At 34.4% G+C, this 22,152-nt stretch overlaps 1 protein-coding gene across 4 annotated transcripts in view; it reads left to right on the forward strand.

Moving 5' to 3' along the window:
• EML4 (EMAP like 4) overlaps window positions 1-22,152 on the forward strand; it is a 144,282-nt gene that overhangs the window by 38,622 nt on the left and 83,508 nt on the right. The gene's annotated exons all lie outside the window — the stretch shown is intronic.

Here is a 22,152-nt window from a genome sequence, read left to right on the forward strand (position 1 = left end):
AAAAATTCAATTTTGCTCTCATTTTTTCTTGATTTTTTTTCTTTATAGTGCCCTAAGTTTTATGAATTTCTCTTCAATAGATTTCTGTTATTGTCATTGTAATTTCTTAATGTCAATATTAGGAACCTAAAAACCTGCATTAATAGGTTGAGAACTAATAGTATTCATTTTCAGATTTATAAGTATATTTGATACTGGAGCTACGTACTTTGGGGGCTATGTAATTTTCTAGGTTGAGGGGTTCTTAACCTTGGTTTCATAACCTCTATTGGGTCTATGTACACATTTTAGAGAATTAAGTGAAGTTGTTTGGTTTTTTAAAATATTTTGATAACTAATTCAGTATAATTGGATTCCTTTATAATTCTGTGTGTTTTATTTTATATATTTAAAAACATTGAGAAGAAATCCATAGGTTTCTCCAGCCTGCCAAAGGGGGTACATGACACAAAAAAAGGTTCAGAATCCCTTTCTAGGACTACTTATTCTAAGTTTGTTTTCACCTATAAAACCTGTAATTACTTTCTCAGAATTCATTAGTTGTCATAAGTATAAAAGGCACATACTTATTTCTGAAACAAATATATAGATTTTGTTTATCAATGGATATACTTGTGATCTGACTTCTCTGAAGTGATTGACTTGAAGTGATTCTCTGATTGACTTTCCAGTTGGCTAATTCTTTTCTAGCTTGTCATCTGGACAAATATTTTTATGTTACTTAGTCTTGATTCATGACAGAATAAAATGATTCTTTAAGTAGGATTTTACTTTTGTTGTACTGTACAACATAATCATTTTATTTCTATTTATTTAATTTGGGAATGTTTAATTTGCCCTTTTCATTTATCTAGGTTTGAATGTATCTAAACCATGTGTACTCCAGAGATAAAGTATATAATATCTTCTTATGACTAGTTTTGTTTGGGGATTTAGTATCATAAATTCCTTCCCAAAGGAGTGAATGTTTATAATTTTCGTTAGTTCACCTGAACTTTGGCATTTTGTAATAAATAAATAAATAAATGTGACCATACTTTACAAAGTTAAGGTTTGAATTCAGAATTATAATTTTGGGAACAAATATTTTTTCAGATTACAAATTATATATGTATTATTGACAAGTTACTTTAAAAATTTTTTACAAGTAGTTTAAGAATCAGTAATTTAAGAAAAATATCTGTGACCTTTTACTCTTGGTTAGTCATTTTAATTTCAACTAAATGATTGTAATAAATCCCCCAAAACAGACATTTTCCATTGATTACAAAAATTAATTGTACTCTAATTTTCTTTAAATGGAAGTAAATCATATTTTATACATTTTTAAAGAAGCCAAATAGGAAAGGTGACTTTTTTAATTTTTAAGAAACACTGTTCTTTTGATTATTAGGAAGCAATTCTGACACTGGATTTTAAAATTCACTGTATAAATGGATGATTTTATAGTTGGTTTATATTTTTGAAGGTAAACAGTTCTTTGAGTTAGAGCAGATTTTTTACTATAATTAGATAATAGAAAATTTTTTAAAATTGTGTTTTGGAACCAGCACATACTGTAATGAAGATGCATAACATTAATATAAATATTTCTGCTGCCTAAAGTTTAGCCATGCCCCATAGCAGCCTAAATTTCTGTCTATATCCCACCCCCTTTTGCCTTCGGGCTCATTGCTTCCCCTCTCTCAATCTCATTTTGCCTCCTCTTTTGTCTCCTTTTATAAATGAGAGGAGGAAAGTTTTCTTCCACTGAATGGGCAAAGAGATTGGAGAAAAAAATAATCTTGAGAAGTTTTTATTTGTGCCAATACAGAAGTGCTTTGTGGTGGGCCATCTGGATTGGAAGGATTTCCTCAGAATTCCAAGTATGCCGGCAGATTTAGAGAGCTGGGATTTGTTCTGAGCTCTGGGAAGGCAGCAGGAAACGTAGACAAGAATTGGTTCATAGAGCTTGTAATGTAGGTGGCAAGAATGGAAGACAGCTTGCCTAGTTTCAATTCACTATGTAATATTTCTCTTATAAACTTCTGTATTGGTAATGTATCTTTCTTTTTTTCTGGGAATTCAAATGAGGCCTCACAAACTTTACTACTTATGACTCCCCCCCCCCCCCCCCCCCCCCCCCCCCCCCCCCCCCAAAAAAAAAAGTCTTATGTTAGAAGACAAAAAGAACAAATTTTCCTTTGATATCAGGTCTTTTTGAAACACATGTGCCAATAAGTAATATAAATGTTTACCTGCATATTTTTACAAAATACTCTTAATTTCACTTAACTCTGAATCCCTCTTTTTAAACAAAGATAATGTGTTTGCCAAAGAGTCATGCTAGTTTATTAGAGATCAATTTAAAGAACTAAAGAGAAAGGTTTTTCTAAAAATAAAATATAACTGCATAAAATCACAGAGCAGTGTGAAAGTAATAGCTTAAATCATAATATACAAGGGAAACTTTTCATGGTAGTTTTTAAATTGAAATCTAAATCATTTAAATAATCAAAAATATCTAAACTTAAGAGTTGTTTTTTAAGAAGTCTTAAGAAACTTTATCTAAAATTATACTAGCTAAATGTTTTTAATCTTTACATTAAGGTTTTGAAAGCAACCACCTTAATTAAAAGATACTGGTGGTTAGATGTGGTTAAAAAATATTCTGTAAGAAATAGTAATTGTATAAACTTTCTAGTGTGATTGCAAAATAGGTTTCCTCAATTTTCTTTTTTCCTTTTAATTTCTGTCTGCATGTGGATTTTTTATAAGACTTTTACAAAAAAATAGTATGTTAAAGGGCATAATTGCTTTTTTTTGTTTACTTTAATGATAAGTTACTTTTTGCAAATATCTATGTTCAATCAAAGAATACTTTTAGTTTATGATAGTATTGCTATTTGCTAAACATTTTCTAAGATTTAACTATTAGAGCAAATTGACTAGAAAGGATTTCTTATAAAAAAACATATATAGGTGTTACATTAAATAAATAATTAATTGATATTAATATCACTAATTAAATGCATAAATATATGTGAGCTTTGAATATAAGGTTATATCTGTATATGATTTTCTATGATAAATTAGCTACTTCAGAATTCTAAATGCTTTCACTTAAGAAATTTTGTTCTTCTAAGGTATGATAATTTGTAAGTCATTTCTATCATGTCTTTAAAAAATAGATTTAGATAACTTTTATAAATAGAACTCTATAAGATAATGTGATTAAACTTCCAGAATAATTTATTGATCCATGATCTTCAATTAAATTTTTGTTTTTTACAGCAACACCAATTGAAACATTAGTCCACAGTATCTTTGTGAAATTAATGCTGAAAATATATATTTTTATGAAATTTATCATAATTGTGGTTCCATTTTTTTGTGTAGTTGGCGGACAGATTTACCAAAAAAAAAAACCCAAAACATTGTATTCAGAATATGATGAATAAAAACATTTACTATACAATTAATATTATGTCTTTTTAAGTAATCATTTGTATAACTTTATCTTGCAAAGAAATCTACTAAAAACAGTTTTTTGGGGGGGACCCAAACTGAACTTATTAAAACAGTTGGTTCACCTTAAATACTGTATTTTCTATTCATTCTATCAAATTTTAGGCCCCATTGAATTAAAAAATATAACTGTGCATTCTTTGACTCAGATGTAAATATGAGGCCCATTTTCATTACATAATTATGTTTTGCAATGTGCATACTCCAGGGTTCCCAACTTTGGTGCCATAGGGTGCCGAGAACTCATAAGGGTGCCCTGGTAAAATTAATTTTCAAGGGAAATGAATTATCCTCAAGCTAGGAATAAGTAGCTATTTTCAACATGAAGTTGCACTACATTCCCTCCTACTTTTCAAATGATTAAAATGTGGTTTTTTTATTCTTATTTTGGCTATGCCAATAACTTCTCTACTTGCTAGTTTATGACGCTATATCTTTTCATAACTTATTTTTGGTAGTGTGACTATGATTTAAAAGGGGGCCACTACCCAGAAATCGGTGTGGAGCAGAAAATGAGCATGATGGGATTCAACTTAATTATAAGATTTTTTTTTTTTTTTTGAAAGTTTAAAAAAAGAAAACAGGATTTGAAAAGTAGTGCTGTGTGCAATAGTTGCACATGTCCCATTATCATGTAATTTTGGTTATTTAAGAATAAAATAAAAGTGTTACATTTTTCTTTCAAATTTCTCTTAATTTTTTTTCAGAAGGTTATTTGAGTTGTTAGGACATACTTTTTAAGTTGTTTAAACCTAATTACTTAAACAGAACTGTTAAATATTACTTTTGCCCTAGAGGGTTCTGTAAAAGAAAAAATACTGACACTGAAAGTGTTATGAACTAAAAAAGTTTGAGAATTTTTATTAGTCTGTCATGTAGATGAAAACTAGATCATTTTGTTTCTGTGTTTATTAGATTTAAACAAAAAAGAAGGTATTTTATCTCAGCCTATAGTAAAATTTCCCATGCCTATTTTCCCCATCCTACCTGTGCCTAGATAATTTAATGGCTTAGAAGAATTTTTATGTCCTGATTAAAGGTTTATATTTAGAAAAAATACTTCAAAGTTAATTTTTTGTTCATTCTGTTTTTTCACTGTGAATTCCTTTCTTGAATTTGCCATTTTAATCAATGCTTGGAAACATAGGCACTTCTGACTTTACACTGAGTGCTCTTTCTAGGAATTACAGATGTCATAATGATGAAAGTAAGTAAAGTTAAACCATTGTCAGGTTTTCTCTCTTCCTGTCTTCTTCTTTGGAAATAAAGGGTAATTTATAGATAGATAGATAGATAGATATAGATAATTTCTTCATAGGTTGTAAACTATGTAATTACCTTAAAGTTTTGCAAAGAAAAATGTGGTACTTTATGTACAGCACTTTGCAAACTTTAAAATACTACATATAAATGTTAGTTATTACTATTATGTTTGGATTTATTTTTAGAACTACTTGCAAGTTTAAATATGTTTTATTAGAACACTAATTCCTAACATTTTAGAATTATTTTATATAATCTGTTACTTTGGGATTAATGTTTGTGATACCTTTTTGTTCCCTTACATGAAACAACTGTTTTATGACATATTTGTTATTTTATTTTTAATTAAACTAAAATAATTTTGGCTTAGGAAAGCTCCATTTCTCCTGAGATTACGTTAAGTGTCAAACATCAGGGGAAAACATCAGGTGACAAAAAACAGGGTTTTTAAAATATTTCAAAATAATTCCTAGATATAAATTAAATTTTATCTTCAAAAAAATAAACATTAATATGATGTTAGTAGAAATCCCTAATTTACATAGTTTCATGCTCTGTGGTATGGCCCCTGATGACAAAACTTTTGATTGAGTAAAAACTCCATCAGATTTACACATTGTTAACAGTTTACAAGGAAGAATACAAAGTTACCAGCTATGCTTATGTTTCATTGGTCAGTTAATTTATTCTTTTCTGATGGGTGTTTCAGGTGATGAGAATATGATGAAAATCTTGTTTTCTTCCAAGATTCTAAATGCCTATAAAATGTATATATAAAGGAATACTACTATATTGTGAGAAAGTAGATTAGATGTAAATGTTTACCTTCCTAGCCCCTTGAATATTGTAATCTTATGAATACAGGTACAGCAAAGAAATTGGCTTAGATGACAGAATCAATGTGGATGTCCTTTAAGGGATCCCAGATTCATCATATCCAAAACATGACTTATCTTTGTACCAAATCTACCCTTTCTCCAAACTTCCATATTGCTTTTGAGGACACTATCAAACATCCATTCATCCTTCCAGGTTTACACTCCAGGAGTCTTTTTCCTGCTTATTCTCTCACACTGCACATATCCTGTTGCCAGGACATTTCAATTTTACCTCCTTATCTCATATCCATCATCTTTTTTGTACTTAATGTGACCACCATTCTCAAGGTGTAACCACATTGGTTCCATTTAAAAAAGAAAAAAAAAAACCTCTTTTTGACATTTAAAACCCTTCACAACTTTGTTCTAAGCTAATCTTCCTTAGCCTTATCATCTGCTATTACCCCTCATGCTTTCTTTGATCCAACCAAACTGGACCTACCTGTTCCTCACACAGTACTCCACATACTTTCATTATGCTTTTGCACAGGCTTTCTTTTGTATTATACATTTTTCTTTTCACCTATTGCCTCTTAGACATAATTTGCTTTAAAGATCAGTTCAAGCACCACCATTTACATCAGTAGTTTTCTGATTTCTACTCCTTCCTAGCTTTTTACCTTTCTCCAAAAAAATTTCCTTGTTATTTTATGTATACTTCACTGATGCCCAGAAAAGTTAAGCAATTTCATTCATTCAGGAAGCATTTATCAATGCCCCCTATGTGTCCAGAGATTGTGCTCAATATTGGGGGATCTAATTCAGGCAAAAAGTCTCTTCTTAAAGAACTAGCATCATATTACATTTTTGTTAAATTAATTTAAAATATGATAAATCTAGCTTTTGTGAAGAGAAACTGTAATCTGAATTACAAAAAAACAAACTTGAAAACAGTATCTAAATAATATTTTTGTAGTTTGCATACTCCTAATACATGATTCACATTATTTATACTGTGTATCTTTATATGTGTGTGTGTGTATATATATATATGTAGATATAGATATAGATATTTTTCACACACATATGTATGTACTTGTCTCCTTCCTTAAGAGAATGCAAGACCCTTGAGAATAGAGAATTTCACTTTCGTCTTTCTCACTTTAGTGATTAACACAGTATTGATTCTTTTATCTCTAGGAGTTCTTTTATCTCTTTTGTGTGTCTTGGAACCTTCTGTCAGTCTTATGAAACCTATATTCCTCTTTTGAGAATAATGTTTTTAAATGTATAAAATAAAAGACACAGAAAACAGAAAGAAAAACAATTATAAAGAAATGCATTTATCAAAAAAAATTTTTTTAGTTCTTTGATCTCTTTAAGTTTCTCCATGGGACCCTTTAGAAGTTCTTGCATCCCAAGGGTAAGAACCCCTGTTTTATTCTAACTCAAATTTGTGCCAGATTTTCATCTATAGTAATCAAACATCTCTAGTAAATGGGAACCCAATACCTTCCAGCGTAATCCATTCAGCTTTTGTATAGCTTTTAGTAGCCTTGCTTGACATTAACTAAGTTTTTGCAACTTCCATTAATTATTCTCAGGTTCTTTTTTTCTCTGGAGCCAAGCAGAATAATCTATTCCCTGAGATAACCTTTCAGATATTTGAACATATTGGTCATGACCCCTAATAAGTTTCATCATCATAAAAGTGGTAAAAATATAGGCACTAAGAGTGGTAAATAGAAATAGATTTGGGAAATTATAAAAACAATATATAAAAGTTCACATGTGAAGTAACCATGACAAGATATCCATCACAGGTTACAAAGTTTCTGTTATTATGTGAATTAACACAAGAATTAGCAAGGAAGGGAATTTTATTTGTGAACAAGGGGAAAGACAAGTTCCCTAGTGAACTCACAATTTCAGCAGGAGGAAGAAGCTATTAAAGGGAGGAAGATACTGTAAGTTGTGAAAGTACCTTATAGAGGGCTTATCCTGAAAGGGAGTTAGCAAGGATTTTCATCTTGAGCACATCTTTTATGGGAAAAATGTAATCTCTGAAGTTTCACACCATGACTTGGAAAGTCTCTGGGGAGGAGGAGAAATAAAAGTGGAGATATAGAATGTATATTGAGATATTGAGACTACTTTAAAAGATAATCTGAGAAATCTTGGATCCCATCAGGGCTTAACAAAACAGTCTGAGAAGTTCCCAAAAGATTGTTTAAAGATGCTAATAAGAGTCTACCTACTTCAAGTCTCTCCTTACCCCAATCCATTCTCCATTTGGCCACTAAAATGATTTTCTAAAATTGAAAGTCAGACCACATCACTCCTCTGCTCAGTAAACACCAGTGGCTCCCTAACTCCAGGATCAATACACAGTGCTTTTTGTTTGGTATTCAAAGTCCTTTATAATTAAGCTCAATCTTAATCTTTCCAATTTTCTTAATACCTTATTCCTGACCTACTGATATTGGACAAAGCATTCCATCTTTTGACTGGCATTCTCTCTGGCAGTTCTTCCATACTTGAAATGCTTTCCTTCTTTAGCTTCACTTATTGATTTTTCGACTTCCTTTATTTTCCAACTAAAATTCTATGTTCTACAGAAAGCCCATTTTAATTTCTTGCAACTTTCCTATTTATCCTGTATGTGTGTGTGTGTGTGTGTGTGTGTGTGTGTGTGGTCTCTCCTATTAGATTGCGGGGTGACTAGGTGGCACAGTGGATAGACTGTGGGCCCTGGAAGTCAGAAGGACTTGAGTCCTTAAAGACTTACTAGTTGTGTGGGGAAAGTCATTTAATCCTGTTTGCCTCTATTCTCCAATTATAAAATGTTTGAAAAAAGAAAAGAAAAGAAATCCCAAATGGGGTCATGTAGTTGGACATGACTAATTGACTAAACAACATTACATGTTACTTATTAATTGATGGCTATGCCATAACATGTTCCACCATTCCCTGTTGATAGGCTATGACAAAAGAACTATAAATAGTTTTGTTAATATAGGTCTTTTTTTCCTTCTATCTTTGATCTCTTTTGGATGTAGACCTAGAATTGGTATCATTGCATAAAAGTGTATACCGTTTTAAGTTAATTTTTTCCAAATTGCTTTCCAGGATGGTTGGACCAATTCATAACTACTAATATTTGTTTTCCAACAGCCCATCCAATATTTGTCATTTTACTTTATTGTCAACTTAACCAATCTAATGGGTATGAGGTGGTACTTCTGTGTTGTTTTAATTTGCATTTCTTTAATTATTAGTTAATTATTAGTTATTTAGAGCATTTTTCAACAACTTAAATTTTGTAACTTGGATGTTACTCATATTTGTGCCTAATCTATTTCCTTCTCATTGTTTGTCACTGATTCCTTTCACTCTTGACTATTCTGTTCCTCCAGATAGATTTTCTTGTTGTGTGTGTATGTGTGTGTGCGCGCGTGCGCTATAAAGTAATCTTCTGGTGGTTTGATTGTTACATCAGGCCCTGAGTAAGTAAATTAATTTAGATGGTATTGTCATTTTTATCTTGTTGGCTTTGTCTACCCATGAACAATTAATATTTCTTTAATGATGTAAATCTGCTTTTGTGTAAAGAATGTTTTAAATTGTGTTTCTATAGTTCCTAGATGTGTCTTGACCAGAAGACTCCTAGGGATTTTATACTGTTTATGTTTATTTTAAAAGCGATTTCTTCCTTTTCCTGCTAGATTTTGTTGATACCCAGAAATGATAATGGTTTATGTAGATTTATTTATGTCCTCTAACTGCCTGATTTGTTCTCCATATTTAACAGGTAAAAACTTTAAATCTATAAATGAACATCTAGATGGTACAGTGAATATGATCATTCCAGAATAGTGCTATTACTTTGTATGCAGTATGTTCATGGAGGACTTTTCAGATTTTTTTGTTTTTTTTTCCTGAGAGCATCTTGCTGAACATTTATTTCCCAGAGAACAGTAACATTCCATCACAAACACAAGCCATTCCCCAATTGTTGAGTATCTCCTCAATTTATAAATTTTTTTTGTCCTGAGAAGATAACTACTATGAATAGCCTAGATCATTTTCCCTTTTTAAAATGTTTTTTCGAAATTTCTTTTGGTATTCATGCCTAGTAATGGTGTTGTTAGGTCAAAGGATATGTATGAATTTTTAGCCCTTTAGACATGGATCATATCTTTTGATCATTTATCAATTGGGGTATGGCTCTTATTTTTTTATAAATTTGATTCAGTTCCCTCTATGTTTGAGCAATGAGGCCTTGTCAAGAGAAACTTGCCTCAAAAATTTTTTTGCAATTACTATTGCTAATTGTATTTATCCCTATTTGTTCTCTCTCTCCTTTCATCCTTTCCCTCCTCAAGTGTTTTGTTACTGAACACTTCCTTCCCATATATGCCCTCTCTTTTATCACCTAGATAATTTGCACTATTCTGCTTTTCCCTTTCCCTTTCTCCTGTTACATTCATCTCTCACCTCTTAATTTCATCGTTAAAAAATAAAGCTATTGTCCTTTCTTATTTAACTCACACCTGGGCTCTCTGTTCTCCTAACTGTCATAATAATGACAATGTTCTAATAATGAGTTACAAGTATCATCCTCCCATGTAGGGATGTAAATGTATAAACTTTATTAAGTTCCTTATGATATCAAATTTACCATTCAGCTCTGGTCTTTTCATCACAGATGCTTGAAAATCCTGTGTTTCACTGAATGACTCCTTTTCTGCTGAAGGATTATTCTCATTTTGATGGTGATTGTTGGTTGCAATCCTAGCTCCATTGCTCTCCGGAATATCATACCTCAAGCCTTCAGGTCCTTTAATGTAGAAGCTGCTAAATCTCGTGTTATCCTGACTGTGGCTCCACTATAATTGAATTGTTTCATTCTGGATGCTTGCAATATTTTCTCCTTGACCTGGGAGTTACAGAATTTGGCTATAATTTTCCTGGGAGTTTTTATTTTGAAATTTCTTTTCAGGAGGTGATCAATGGATTCTTTCAATTTCTATTTTACCCTTTGATTCTAGACTATTAGGACAGTTTTCCTTAATAAGTTCTTTAAAAATGATGTTCAGGGGTTTTTTTTGTTTGTTTTTTTTTTTTGTTTTGTTTTGTTTTGTTTTTATCATAGTTTTCAGATAGAGAAATAATTTTTAAATTATCTATTCTGGATCTATTTTCATGGTCATTTGTTTTTCCAATGAGATATTTCACATTTTTTTGGTTTTGCTTTTAATGTATTTGCTTGATTCCATTCTTTAATGAACTATTTTCCTCAGTGAGCTTTTGTACCTCCTTTCCCGATTGGCCAGTTTTGCTTTAAAAAGCAATGCCTTAAAAGGCATTGTTCTCCTCATTAGTTTTTTATATTTCCTTTTGTATCACTCTCAATTCTTTTTCTAATTTTTCCTCTATCTCTCTTAACTTGATTTTCAAAGTCCCTTTTGAGCTCTTCCATGACCTGAGACTAATTCTTTATTTCTTTTGAAGGCTTTAGAGCTTGAACTTTGTTATCATTTTCTGAGTATGTGTTTTGATCCTCCTTGTCACCATAGTAACTTTCAATGGTTAAAAACTTTTTTTTTTTTTTTTTTTTTTTGCTTTCTGTTCATTTTCCTAGCCTATTCTTACCTTTAACTCTGTTGGAGTAGGACTCTGTTTCTAGGGTGGAGGAAGCATTGTCCCAACTGTTTTCAGAGATCCTTCTAGGGCCTGTCCACTAGCACTTTTTTACCTGGAACTGCTCCCGCCCCACAGTTAGCTTGTAAGGTTTAAATGTGCTGGCTTAGGCTGGGGCTCCACCAACCTGGGTTGTACTGGGACTGCTCACCAGACTCTTCTTACCTCATTGCCACAAACTGTCTCCATGAACTTTCCAAGTCCTCTCTGGTATCCCCAGGCTGAGAGATCCAAAAGTTTCCAGCACTGCTGCTGATTCAGAGGTCCTACCTCACTGATGCTGCTGTCCAGGCGGGAGTGGTACCAGGACTGGGGTGCCCCTGGGTTCCTATTCTGGTTCCACAGACCTTTTTCTGCTGTCTTTCCAGGTTCACCTTGGTGTCTCTGGACTGAGAGATCTGAAAGCTGAATCAGAACTCTGGCCAGGCTGGGCTGGGGCTGTGTCCACCATTGCACTGGGACTCAACAGATTCTCATCCTGTTGTCACAGCTCTTTTCTGCTGAGCTTCTAACTTGCCTTTGGGTGGAAAATGTCCTACACCATTATTTTGGGTGTTCTGATACTCTAAAATTTGTTTAGAATCATTATTTAAAAGAATTTGGAGCAGTTTGCAAGAGAGATTGGGTTAGTTCCTGTTTTACTCTGCCTCTGCCTCTCCATGCTTTTTCTGTCTCTGTCGAAATAATTATGATTTTTAAAATTAATAAAGTCAGTTGTGTTTATAGTTTTCTCAGTAATAAATCAGTCCTATATTCTGGTATATGTATCCAGAGTGGCTGTAGTATGTGACTTTTGTCATATAATGCTCTGATGTCTTTGACTAGTATTTTATTTTAAATTTTTGCATCAATATTTTTAGGGAAGTTATATAGTTTTCTTTGTTTTGACCTTTTGATTTAGTTATGAAGATCATATATTTATGTCATGGGAGAAGTTTGTTAGATCCTTCTGTACCTAATTTTTTCAAACAATTGGTGCAGATTTGGAATGAATTTTTCGTTCTTTAAAATTTTTCATTTTTTATATTTTCCCCAATTGCATGTAAAGACAGCTTTTAGTTTCAAGCTGCATTTTTCCTTGTTTTGTTTATAGATGTTTTAGCTTCTGTATCATCACAGTAGCTGTGGTGAGGTTCATTTTTGTTTGTTCATTTGCTCATTCTTCTAGCTTACTTTTTCACTTTGGAATTTATATTATTTTTGTGATCTGCACACTTCTGGGGAGCATGTCTGGCCTGAGATTGTCTTTTTATATCCTTCTGCTGCTTTCACAGCTCAGTCTGAGGACTTGTAAACTTTCAGTGCATCCAAAATACTGTGATCCAGAGAGAGGCCTGCCTTCTTATCTCTGAGTTCCTAAACTAGGTTTGGGTCTCTTATTTTATACTTGTTTGAGAGTTTCAGTAGACTACTCTTGGGTTCAGTAACTGTTAGCTCTGTCAGAATAACCTTACTTCCAGCTCTCCTTTAGTCTGGGACTCCTGCCCTAGTTATTCCATTGTAGACTTAGAAACTCTGTTGAAGTCTAGAACTGAGTCACTGTTCTCCTGGGATTAGAGCCACATAGTTCCATTTCTCAAACTTGTTCCTCATTCATTTTACAGTTAGATTCCATACTTGTGACTCCTCCACTCTGCCCTAGAACTTGTTGGGCCACAGAGTTGCCACATCATATTTCTCCCTTAATGCTTCCTTCGTGCCCTTCATTTTCTGTCTCTAACCTCTTTCCATCCCTTTGTGTTAGAATGTTCCTCCTATTACTCATGTTTCTGGCCAGATCCTGACCCTGTGTCCACATACTTCTCCATTTCCCTAGCAATTTTCAGCTTTCTGACAGGTGTATTTTATAGGTCAATATAGGTAAGAGATATTGATGAGTTAGATAGATTCAATTGCTTCTTTTCACTTTCCCATTTGACTGTGCCCTTCTCACTGTGCCTTTGTACAGTTTGGCCACTTACAGACATCCACTAAATATTTACTTTGTGCCAGAGGCATTTATTAAGCACTTACAGTGTGCTAGGCATTATTCTAAGAACTAGGAGATACAAATATACTCAAAAAGACAATTTCTGCCTTCAAGGAGTGATATCCAAGTGGTCCAAGAAGACTCATCTTCATGAGTCCACTCCATTATCTTTGCCAAGAAAACTCCAAATGGGGTAAAAAGAATCAGAAACAACTGAACAACAACACTTAAGGGACTAACATTATAGCGGAGCAATTTAAGACATTAAAGAAGATCTGAAAGTGGGAGAAAGGAAGACAAAAGGAAGAACTGCCCTTCAGAGGCGCACTACAAGCTAAGTTTGGAGACCATTGCTTTTGTCATTATTAGAGGAGCTATCACAGATAACTTTGTATTTAGGAATCCTTTTTCTCTTTCTTTGCTCTCTTTGGCATATAGAACAGTGATGATATCAGTAGGTTAAAGAATATGGACAATTTGGTGACTTTGGGGCCATAGTTCCAAGTTGCTTTTGAAAATGAACCAGTTTACAACTTCACCAAAAGTGCATTACTATGCTTGTTTCCCAATATTTGTTTCTGCTCTTCAGGGCTTGTAATTAGATAGAAAAGACAAGATGCAAGCAACTCTGTGCAAACAAGATAAAAATGAGATAAATTGGAGGAGATCTCAGAGAGAAGGCAGAGTAGTAAGATTAAGAAAGACTAGGAAACAGAAGAGAGAAAGGGTGTACATGCAAAAGATGCTAGAGGAGGAGTAAATGACAAGACTTGACCACTATTTGGATGCAGGAAATAAGAGAATGGAGAGAGGAGAGAGAACTATAATAGGGCATTTTGCATTAGACAGGAACCAGAAAATCTAGTTGAGATGAGGAGGGAGAGCATTGTATACATGAGAGAGAACTTTTGTGAGAAGATGCAAGAGTCAGGAGATAGAATCTTGTTCGAGAAACAGTGAGGAAGCCACAGAGTATAAAGAAGGAAGGTGTTAGAAGAAGCTAGATTATAAAGGGAAGAAACAAAACAGAATTTTATATTGGAGATGACAGGGAGCTTTTGGACTTTTTGAATGGAGGAAAACATAATCAAACCTGTGCTTTAGTAAGATTGGTTTGACAATTTAGTGTAGGATGGATTGAAGTGAGGAATGATTTGAGAAAGGACATAGACCAACAAGCAGGCTATTGCAGAACTTCTGGTGTGAGGTCCAGCAATAGCCAAAGAGGAGACCGTGAGATAGAGTAGTCATAACAGAAAAATTGCAAACCCCATATGTCCACCTCTTTTCTTTTTTTCTGTTTCCAATTTTTTATTTCCCTTGTTTTTTTTTGTTTTGTTTTGTTTTGTTTTTGTTGTTGTTGTTGTTTTTAGTTATAGTGCTTTTTCACCAAAAGTAAGCTTACACCTTCATGTCCTTTAGCAGTGTCCTAAATCAAATGTATAGGTTTTCTCATTCCTGTACTGTAGCTTTATTAAGTCCAGTTCACTGATTCAGGGTTAGAATTGGAATGAAATGAGACAATCTTACAGTTAACAAAAGGTTTTTAACCATAGCTTTGAAAGGATATTCTACAAGGACACAGTATTGATACACTTGAACTTGGGCTCCTTGCCTTTGTGTTGGTCATCTTGGTGATGTGGGAAAGATTCCTATCTTTGATTCCCAAACCCCTCTAGTTAATGTAATTACCCTTTGACTGACAATAGAAGATGTGGATCTGAGTCAACTTTGGGTCTATACCCAAAAGCCCCTCGAGCTAACTCTCCCATTATAAAAGGGAGACACTGGGAACCCCTTCTTTGCAGAGATTCCAAACATGCTAGCCATGTGAGGACCCTCTGTCCAGTGCCCTCCTCATCTCTACCTTCACCTATTTCCTTACTTCCAAACCCAATAATAAACCTCTTTTATCAAACTAGCTCTGGAGCCAATAAATGCTTTTATTGGGGACTCGCACTGCTACTAGACCTCATTTACTGCCTATCCTTGTGCCAAATCCAGGGGGGTTGCAGGGGAGCTCTGTTTGACTCCCTGTACTCCAAACCTGCCACTAGACCTCAACTAAACCCTAATTTCATTTAGGTACCCCAAATCTAGACCTCAACACTGACATGCTTGTTAAGCCCTTCCTTCTCATGTACTTTTTGTACATAAACCACCAAGAAACTATGTACTATCTTTTGATTTTTATTTATTTTTTTATTTAGTTCTCCCTTTCTCAGGCCAAGAATACACTGATCTCTCATAAATCTGATCCCAGTACTCATTGATACAAAAGTTTTAACCTGTACTGTTTTACCAACCTACTAGAGGGCCAGTATGTTCCGTCTTAGTTAGCCTAATAGCCTTCCTTTCCTAGGAACACACATTAGTACTACAGTAACTATTAAGTTAGCCCTTCAGCCACTCAAAACTCCTGAACTTATGATATCAGTGCTAGGGACTAATGGTGAGTTATCCCAACCAACATAAGGGAAAATTAGCCTATTCTATATAGCATTTAACACTTTTACTATCTCCCATACCTTGTTGGCAAAATAGTAAAGGTCATCTAGAGTAGTAGTGTCAAACTCAAATAGAAATGAGCCATTGAACCCGTATATAAGTATCTCTTCAGGCTTCATATTGACTTAGAAAACTATGACAACATTATTTATCTTTTATTGTACTTTTATTTATTTTGTTAAATATTTCTCAATTACATTTTAATTTGGGATACCCACTTAGGAGTAATGGAAGAACTAGTAGCCTTATATTCTAGAAGACCTGCTTTAGAGCCATTACTAGACAGTATCAATCTCAGGAACATAAGAAAGAAGCCTGTTGTAAGCAGCACTGGAAAAGAAGCTTGGTCAAGTAAAAGAAAAAAAAAAAAACAAAACAGAAATTACACCATTATAATGTTCCTCTAAAACAGAAACTAAACAGAGAATGAAGGTCAGAAATCTTAGGTCTTGCTTTTTCTCCCTTTCACAAGGCTGATTTCTGGATCTTAATGATCTGGTCCATGTTTTGGTAATTCCAAATTTTTGCAATTCACTGTTTGGCTCTTAATTGAAAAGTGACAGTGATGAGGTTCAACACCAGAAATGTCTGGGTCATAGTACAGGTGGAGATACTTCTGGTACAGCTACCATTCTTCATTATAGAGCACATCTCTAATAAAGAAGCTAAGAGTTCATTACGCTCTCAGATTATCACCATCCCTTCCTAATTTGCTGGCCCACCAGTCAGTATATAAGCACACATCCCTGCTCCCCGTTTTGTCCCTAGTTGCATGGAGAAAAGAGTTGGGAGGGCTGAAAAGTAACCAAATTTCTGCCTTTTTATATACCTCTACTGTAGAACTGCCAGCTTCCATGGGAGGTAGATCTTCATCTAGAAACAACTCAGGATTATCACCAAGTCAGCTAAACATACTTTTCAGTTTCACCTCCTATCAGAGACATTGGTAAAATTCCTTTACAGATTCTGATGGCTAAAAGAGGGAACCTTTGGTTGAATCTATACAGACCCAGACTAGTTCCTGGCCATGAATCCAGGAAAGATAAAGATTTTATTCAAAACATCCATCTGGGCTCTGTCACACACTAGCTTTTCAATTCACAGTTAAGCCCAAGGGGAAGATTATGATAGAATATCCATCCCTTAGGGTAATCCCCCATAAATGGATTAATTACTATTGGAGTTCAATTTGCACATGTTTCCTTTGTCTTGGTAAGTCCAGCCCATCTAAATGAAGGCTTTTTGGACTAGTAGAGGAGGCACGTTGTCAGGGCTGGAACTAGAAGCATCAGCACTTCTGACATAGTTAGAAACCTGTTCTCAAGAGGCTCTGACACCCAAAAGAATTGAGATAAGAAAGTTCTTGAAAATCTGCCTTTTCCTTTTAATAATATAAAAGGCCTCTTTAATCCCACCCATTCTGCTAAAAAAAAAAAAAAAAAAAAATCTTGTATCACCCATCTTGTAATAAACAAACTTAGAAGAAGGATAATATTATGACATTGCACATATCTATTCAGTAGCAAAGTGGGCCCAGCAGTAGTCAAGAAAGTACTTTTCAAAAGTGTTAAAGAAAGTTGCCTCATCAGAGATTATAGCTCTAGAAACCTAATAGTGTTTGATTTGACCCAGGTGCCTGTCAAAGTCTCCATTTAGCCTGGTCTTTATGGACAGAGATCTCCAAAAACATAAGTAGTTTCTCCAGGCTTCTCCCCCCAATTAGAATTGATCAAACATGAAATAAATTATTTCATGAAACATGAAGTATCTCATGTGAGAGAAAAACTGCCTGACAAAGAGAGCAGAGATTTTTTTTTTTTTTAAGTCACATTGGGCTACCTGAAAGCCTTGACTTTTAAAAAAAAAAAAAAAAAAAAAAAAAAAAAGGAGCCAAACATTTTACCTATCTATGCCCCATTTTGTATTTATGAAGTTGGTTTTTGTTGTTTTGTTTTGTTTTGGCATCAAAAATACAAGAATTTATATTCCCCGTTGAATTTCATCTTCTTAGATTTAGTTTAATGCTCTTATTATCTTTCAATATCCTTTTCAGTGCTGATACTACTAACTGTTCTTTGTGATGTGGTGTCATCACGTTTGATGTGCTATATCATCACCTAAATCCTTAATAAAAGTGTTAAATAGAACAAGGCCAGCCACTGTTTTTCTCAGTCCAGCCTTTCAGCCAATGCCGGGTCCATCAGATTGTATTATCATCCACTTCATCTCTCTCTCCCTCTTTCCCTCCCTCCCCTCTCCCCCCTTCTCCACAGAAATAGTATGAAAAGTCTTGCTAAAGAGTAGGATACTATGCCCATTCCATTTTCCTCATCTCCTAGTTTAAATAATCCTGTCAGAAGGAAAAATGACCTATTTGTCATGACCTGTTCTTGAAAGATCCATGGGAATTGTGTAATCACCATTCCTTTTCTAGATGTTGGTCACCTATCTCTTTAATGATACCCTGAAAATTTCCCTAGGAATCAGTTAAGCTCACTAACTTAGTTTGTAGACTATTCTTGTCCCAATTTTAAAAATTGGGACATTTGTCCTTGTCCAGTTTTGTGGGCAATTCTTTCATTTTCCATGATCTTTCAAATATCATAGACAATGGCTCAGCAATGATATTTGCTAGTTCTTTCAGTTTCTTAAGATTATGGCTCATTTTGGGTTAGGTGAGTTGAATTTATCTGTGGCATCTAGGTGATCCTTTACTAACTCTTTCTGTTTTTTGAGTAACAGCTCTCATGTAAGTTTTTTTTTTTTCTGTTATTTCCAATTTACAAGTCATTATTCTTTGCAGAGAAAACAGAAAAAGAATTAAATTTCATTCTGTTGTCAGTTATCATTGTCTTATTTGTCCCAATCACAGTAATTCCTCTCTTTTGTATACTCCACTGACTGTTATTTTTAGGATTGAGTGCTAACTCTATTCTTTGGCATTTAAAACTCTTCACAAGTTGACCAAGCTTACCTGTCCAATCTTATTACTTCTCTTCAAATATTCTGTTTGAAGTTTTAGTCCAACTTGCCTTACTACTAGTTCCTCAAAATTGAGATACTATTTCCCTTCTATGTCAATTTTATATACATATGTGAAATAAAAGTTGGAGAGAGAAGTATAGCATAGTGGATAGAGAGCTGTATTTGGAGCTAGAAAGACTTTTGTGTTCCAGTTGTTTGTCTTTTGTTTCCTAATACAAACTGTGACATTACAGGTGAGGTGAATTTAAGAATTAAGCAAAATTGTAAGTTTCATTCTTTCTTCCTGAGTCGTGAAGCTCCAGTGGCAGGACAGAAAGTCAAGATGACTAGCAAAGGCCCAGGATGCAGTGGATGACCTTGGTGCCTCAGCTGCCTTCGTGGCCATTGAAACATTGATCTCCTCCCCTCATTCCACTTGGGGAAAGTCTTCAAATGCTTGGATAGACATCCCCCAAATCAACAATTAAAATTTTGAGGCCAATTAATTTCCTTCAACCTGGTTTAACTAGTCTGCTGAGAGAGTTTACTGGGGTGTAGCTATACATGCATGCTACAGTTTCTTAGAGCCAGGGATGAGAGTTGGGCAAAGGTGAACACCAAAGAGGCCCTGAAAAGAACTCACAAGCCCTTATATAATAGGGACTAAGTCGTCTTTAAACACCCATAGCCTCTGGGATAGAGACTGAGTGTGTGACTTATAGCAAATCACTTAGCCTTTCAGTGTCCATCCAGTTCTCTCTGGAATTGGTAAATTGCAGGAAAGGCATTGATCTATATTAGGAGGCAGAGCTTCCCATTGGGAGTTTCCTGTAAAATATATATATATATATATATATATATATGTATGTATGTATGTATATTCCATATCACAGGGATTGAGGTTGCGGCATTACTGATGGAAAATCTGTATAAAAAAAATTTGCCTTCTCTTCATACTAGAGAAGTCTGAATTTTTTCTTTTATGGGGTTTTTATTATTACCTTATTCTAAAATTTGGATTAAGTATTTGATCATGTTTTAACTTGTGCATATTTATGGTATATTTATGTGTATATTGTGTATTATGTATATAAACTATACATATTTGTGGTATTAAAAGAAAGTGTGTTGGTATTATGTAATACTATACATATAGTTTCTGCATTTTTGAGTTTCTTAATGTTTGTGTTGTCTGTTAGCCTTAGTGTATTATCTGGTTTCAGCAAAACTCCCCAAAATTACTCTCTCGGTTTCTCTGTGTCTCTCTTTGTCCCCCTTACCCTCTTTTCCCTCCTGCTCTTTTGGGCAAGGCAGTAAGCATTAAATAACATGCCCAGGATCACATACCTAGTATCAAGTGTCAGAGGTCAAATTTGAATTTAGGTCCTCCTGACCCCAGGACTGTTGCTCTGTTCACCTAGCTAACTACATACACACACACCCCTATTTAATTTCTTGCGCTAAATCATGATATATCAGAATGATGATATGAAAGGTATAACTATTTACATGTATATCAAATGTATAAATGTACGTTTATATTTTCATGTTGTTTCCCCCTATAGAATTTTTGAAGACAGGGTCTTTATTAACTTTGTAAAAATTCTAATTTTTTTTTTCTTCCCCTGTGATGACCGCGTTTAGCACCCAGAGTATATTAAAATCAGCCAGAGTCAGAATAAGGGAAAATCCTTGATCTTTATTCTTTGCGGAGGTGAAGGGGAATGGCAATCCGAAGTGAGAGCAATCCCAACAAGAACCTGGGCCCAGCAGTGCCCCTGCCTCTCTCACTCCACCCACCAAATCGTCTGCAATCTCCTATACAATATACCCCACTTGCACAGAGAGTGGGCGGGGCCATTCTTTCTTCAAGCATATATTAATAGTACTGTCCAATTGCTAATTAGCCTCAAGTGCTAAGAGGAACCTCAGTGCTAAGAGAGCTTCAAGAGCTTCAGCCCATTACATTCCCCAGAAAAAATTAGAACAGTGTCCTTGAAACAAATGCGTACTCCAGGAATACTGACCATATGCAAAATATCTTTTATTCTTATTTTAGCTTATCGTTTCTTTGTTAGGTGGATAACAGTTTTCATCATCCATCTTTTGGTATCATGGTTGATCAAAGTTCTTTAGTTTTTCAAAATTATTGATTTTTATACTATTATTGGGCAGGGATTTTAAAATTTTTGTCCCTAGCAGCTAGTATATAGGAGAAACTTAAATGTTTGTTGATTGACATCTTTCTAAACATCAACCTTCTTTCTATTCCCACTTCCACGCTGCTGGTTTTAGTTCCTCATCACTTTGCTTTGTGATTATTGTGATACTCTCATAGAATCATGTTTCTGATCCCAGTCCATTTTTCATACTGATGCCAACTGGTCAATGTGGAATAATTGGGAGAATTTGAATTTCAGGAAAACTTCAGTTCAGATGCCACCTCTCACATTTATTTAAATATGGTCACTTTATAGTGACCATAAATCAGTCATTTAATCTCTCCAGACCTCAGTTTCTACATCTGTAAAATAGTGACAATAACTAATAGTGCTTATGTCACTGGGTTGTGGTGAGACACAAACCATTTTAACAAACTCTGAATGATTAATAATAATTTCTGTCTTACATTTAACCTCTATAGAAGTTTAAAGGAATGCATTAAATTTCTTGTTACTTCTGACACAATGCAATGTTAGGCATTACCATATTTATAGATTATACATTCCTCCCTGGGCAAGGGGGGGGGGGGAATATAGTATAAGTTTCTAGGCAATTGTACATATGACCACATTATTACTCCCTTTAAACACAGATTAGCTAAAGTATAGGCAGAATAGCTTTATAGGCTTGAGAGTAAGAAACAGATCCCCGCCCCCTCCCTTCTTCCCCCCCCCCCCTCGTTTTATAACTGGCATAGACTAATACTCAGAAAGCTCTGCCATTGGCAGCCCCACTTACTAGTCTGTTGTCCTTGAGAAAGTCATAACTTGGAGCAGCTAGATGGCACAGGGGATAGAGCACCAGCCCTGTAAGTCAGGAGCACCTGAGTTTAAATCTGGTCTCAGACACTTTATACTTCCTAGCTGTGTGACCCTGGGCAAGTCACTTAACCCCAATTGCCTTAGGGGAAGAAAACTGTATGTGAACATAGCATTAATTAAATTAAATTTCCTTCTACCCCAATAAATAGATTTCCCAAAAAATGGAGGAGGTATGTGTATATGTGATTTGTACTGGGAACACTGAGAGTAGGTGGTCATGCAAATAGAGTTTATGTCATATTGGGCTTTCTGGACGTTGACCTTGGATTCAAAAGAGCTATATAAATATGTTTTTAGTTCATGCAGAATAGAAAAAGACAAAGCAACCCACAAATAATTTCATAGTATATTTTCATCTATAAAGACAGTGATAGCT

This window comes from Sarcophilus harrisii, chromosome 2 (assembly GCF_902635505.1).
Source record: "Sarcophilus harrisii chromosome 2, mSarHar1.11, whole genome shotgun sequence".
NCBI classification, from domain to species: Eukaryota; Metazoa; Chordata; class Mammalia; order Dasyuromorphia; family Dasyuridae; genus Sarcophilus; species Sarcophilus harrisii.